The sequence below is a fragment of the Sceloporus occidentalis genome, unplaced genomic scaffold (assembly GCF_023333645.1).
Source record: "Sceloporus occidentalis isolate IW3139 unplaced genomic scaffold, rSceOcc1.0.p SCAF_18, whole genome shotgun sequence".
Classification (NCBI taxonomy): Eukaryota; Metazoa; Chordata; class Lepidosauria; order Squamata; family Phrynosomatidae; genus Sceloporus; species Sceloporus occidentalis.
In genome coordinates this window covers 1,339,826-1,344,531 of record NW_028316998.1, presented here as the reverse complement: position 1 = coordinate 1,344,531, position 4,706 = coordinate 1,339,826, and the positions used below count along the sequence as shown (strand labels likewise).

The window sequence follows — 4,706 nt, the reverse complement described above, 5'->3', positions numbered from 1 at the left end:
ATGCCAATTGCCCCATACCAGGGGGAAAATTCCTTCCCGACTCCAAATATGGCAATCAGAATAAATCCCTGGATCAACGTTCTGTCCCTATTAATCTAATATCCATAACTTGTAATATTATTGCTTTCAAGAAACACGTCCAGGCTCCTTTTGAACTCTTTTATTGAGTTTGCCATAACCACTTCCTCTGGCAGAGAGTTCCATAATCTCACCGCTCTTACTGTAAAGAACCCCCGTCTGTGCTGGTGTAGAAACCTTCTTTCCTCCAACCGTAGAGGATGTCCCCTTGTTATAGATACAGTCCTGGGTATAAATAGGTCCTGGGAGTGATCTCTGTACTGTCCCCTTATATATTTATACATAGTTATTAAATCCCCCCTAAGCCGTCTTTTTTCCAAACTAAATAACCCTAATTCTGATAATCTTTCTGGGTACTGTAGTCCTCCCATTCCCCTTATTACTCTGGTTGCCCGTCTTTGAACCCTCTCCAGCTCCACTATATCTTTCTTGTACACTGGTGCCCAGTACTGTACACAGTATTCCATGTGTGGTCTGACTAGTGACTTGTACAGTGGTAGAATTATTTCCTTGTCGTGGGCATCTATGCCCCTTTTGATGCACCCCATGATTTTATTTGCCTTAGCAGCAGCTGCCTGACACTGGTCGCTACAGGTAAATTTACTGTTAACTAAAACTCCTAAGTCCTTTTCCATGTCAGTCGTCCCCAGTGTTTTCCCATTTAATACATATTCCCAGCCTGGATTTTTCTTCCCCATGTGCATAACCTTACATTTATCTGTGTTGAACCTCATCTGCTAGCATCTTGTTGCTGAGACTAGCTGTGGTTACACACTTTATGTTCACAGTGTGCATTGTTTTACGAAACTGAACATACACAACTAGCAGAGATTGTGGACATTCTTGTAGATCTTTTATAGTAAGTAATTCTTATGACATAAACATGCGTAGTGGCTTGATTGGAGTTCTCATTCAGAGCTCAACAAGAAAAGTATTTTTTACTGACTTTATTTGAAAAAGACATACATTTCACACTATGTAAAAACAGTTTACATATTTACAATAATTTACACATGATTACAAACGGGTATTAAAAAACCTTTACCTATAAGCAGCTAAATGTTGTAAGCCTCAATTAAAATAAATTTTATTCTATGATATTGTATATGTATATGAGATTGTATAACACACTCATATAATAAAATGAGAAATTCTTTCACGTAACACTGGCAGTAAGGATATAGCACAAAATTACACAATTGTTTGTTATATATTATTATATCAATGTGCTAGGATGAAACCTTTGTGAATCTAATTCTTTCCGTGATTGAACCCTGGGTTCATTTTGCTTGCAGGGTTCAGGAGGACATTCATAATGCAGATGATTTTTCTTAAAGTCGCACACAGTTCTGATATAGAGACCACACAATACTGTGCTAGGAAGGTACAGGCAAGCAGCAATCAGGCCAAATATAGCAACAGCTGCATCCCCTCCTTGCACCTCACAGTTCATCCAGGTGTAGCCACGGCCCGCATAAACTCTCTCTCTTTAGCCTTGCAGATTTCAGTTGAGTTTACCTGCTTAATAAAGTGCAGGTAAAGTCCGACTGCAACAACATACGCCAGGAACGCAAGAGCGTCAAAAATCAGTTCTGCAAAGAGGATTCGCACGGAGACACTGTGTAATGGTTTAGCCCCCAAAATCAGGAATAAAATAGTAAATGCACACAGCAGCATGCTGAAAACCACTCCGCCATAAACTCCTGGTGCCCTCAGCTGAGTGTATTGCATGTCCATCTCCCGCACTTGCTGTAGCTCATTGCCTTCAAAAGGACTGTATGTGGAATCGATACTGAAAGTACTAAAGCCAGCTGCGGATGTGTACCCAGTAATAACTGCGTAAGATGCTACAACACAGATCAACACCCCGGCGGTGATTTCCACAAACTGCAAGACTCCTGCAAGTAGAAAACAAAAGATCGTTAATATTTTCTTTTTTCTAACTGAAAAACATGAGACAAAAAGTAAGAAAGAAAATGAAGGGAAGAAACGATTTGTTGTAAGAACATGTGGTAGTACACAGTGGCGTCTCCAGCTTTCATATTAAGGGGGGGCACATGGGGGGCCAGGGACCAAAGTAGGGGGGCCAATTATAAAACGGTACATATACACTATATATATATATGTATATATACATACATACATACACACGTTAGACGTGCATTTTTAACTACATAATATGCACTTATCTCTTTGAAGTAAAGACCGTGATTGAAATATGATTTCAAAATAACAGCTAAACTGGCAGTTATTTTTCATTCTTTAATATTAGCCCCTGCTGCCGATATATAGAAATATTACACCCTGCTTCTGATATATATTAATATTAACCCCTGCTGCGGATATATATCTTAATATTAGCCCCTGCTGCGGATACATACTTATATTATACCCTGCTGCCGATATACATAAAAATTATACCCTGCTGCCAACATATATTAATATTAGCCCCTACTGCCGATATATATTATTAGCCCCTGCAGCCGATATTAGACCCTGCTGCCAATATGAATATAAATACTAGACCCTGCTGCCAATAAATATTAATATTAGCCCCTGCTGCCAATATATGTTAATATTAGCTCCTGCTGCTGATATATATTAATATTAGACCCTGCTGCCAGTATATATTATTAGTCCCGGCTTCCGATATATATTAATATTAGCCCCTGCAGCCAATATATATTAATATTAGACCCTGCTGCCAATATATTTGCCACACTGACTGCAGATCAGGGGAAGACTGTGAGAGTCAGTGCAGTGTTCCCTCCTTCTGACTGCACCATCACATTGAAAGGTCCTCTCCCCTGTAATCATCCCCAGAGTCCCTTTGTCCCCTCATTCACTAAACCATACCGCTCTTTTACTTACACCCTGTAGTTCTGGTATAGATCAAATAAACAACACATGGAAACAGCACATGCAACTGAATAAGACAAAAAAAACCTGTATTTGCAGGTATACATAAATAATGTATGGAAACATAGCATAGCAGATATAGATCAAAAGAATTTGACACACTATTTGACATCCAAACAACTATAAATCATTCTTTTTTATCACATTATTAAAATCCCAGAAATCAAAAAAGTTAAAAGGCCCAAATAAATTAAAGAGATTATACATAATGGAATCAAACATTTGCTACTGCAAAAATTTTTAGATGAAAAAGTCCAGTTTTATTCAGCGCAACAAAACAGTGATAGCATTATTCTTAACAATATTCTTGAAAACTAAATATGAAACTTCAACAAAACTTTTAGCCATTAATGCAACACAACCATCTTAGCACTGCGTCACCAAATGAACACCTCATCACAGATAACAACATGCGTACAGCTGCATATAATTAAGCTGAATACCACTTGGTCTCCCTTAACAGGGAAGGCCTGTGAAACCAAAGGGGAATAGCGTCCTGTATAATGAAATCAAGAATTGAGTTTCACAAACTCTGAACCAACATCTACGTTTCCTTTTTAATAATATATCCAGATTGAAATAAGAGTAAATAACACAAAACCTTTACTTTTCCTCTCACTGATTTCTAGGCCTAGAAAGTTTTGTCCTCTGAAGTGACCACAAAATCTGGATAAATAAAAATTACAAAGTTCTATTTAACCCTCTACAGCAAGTAAAGTGCCAGGAAACGGATGACCAGGACAGGCTCTGCCACACTGACACCCAAACACATACACCAGGACAGGCTCTGCTGCCACATGGACCCCCACATCAGGATGGGATAACCTACTAATAGTATAAAAAATGCCTTCCACATTGCTTTGTTGTTTGTGTGTATTGACCCTTGTGTATTTGTGCCCCCCCAGCCACCCCCTTTGTGCATTTTTGCAATACACCCTTGTGTATTGATTTATTTGATGCCCCCAGCCAGCCCCCTCCCTTGTGTATTGATTTATTTGATGCCCCCAGCCAGCCCCCCTCCCTTATGTATTGATTTATTTGATGCCCCCAGCCAGCCCCCCCTCCTTTATGTATTGATTTATTTGATGCCCCCAGCCATCCCCCCTCCCTTGTGTATTGATTTATTTGATGCCCCCAGCCAGCCCCCCTCCCTTGTGTATTGATGCACCATCCCCTTGTACTGGTTTATATAATGGCCCCCATACCCATGTGTATTAACCCCCCCGTTTGTGTATTGATATATGTGACATCCTTCTAACCACCCTGATGTGTAATTATGTCCCCAGCCACCATCTTTGTGTATTATTTAATTTTGCCAAGGCAGCCCCCCTTGTTAATGTCCCTCCTTCTGTCACCTCCACTATTTATTTAAAATAAAATACTTTTTTTGCTGGCCTTCATTCTTCCACTGTAACACCGCTGCTCTTCTCCCTCGTGCTCTTCTCCCTGTCAGGCAGTGACAAGCAACTGTTCCGTAAGAGCCCGCCCCCTTCAAAGGGGCGGGACGAAGAGCCTCAATCAGTGATCGGCATGCCGGCAATCCATTAAGTGGCCAGCAGAGGCGGTTTTACAGCTGCCTTGAAACTGTCAGCCGCATCGGCTGCAATTGGAGTTTAGTGTGCCGGCACACCGGTAAATGTCCCGGTTTCCCGGCGGTGGGCCGGGTCAATGGTATAGCGTTTCAGTTGGGGGGGCACACTGGGGGGCAC

The 4,706-nt window shown here is 40.7% G+C and overlaps 1 pseudogene; it reads right to left on the bottom strand.

Moving 5' to 3' along the window:
- Positions 1-1,294: 1,294 nt before the first annotated feature.
- Positions 1,295-4,206, bottom strand: LOC149302530 (MARVEL domain-containing protein 3-like; annotated as a pseudogene).
- Between the last annotated feature and the right edge of the window lie 500 nt (positions 4,207-4,706).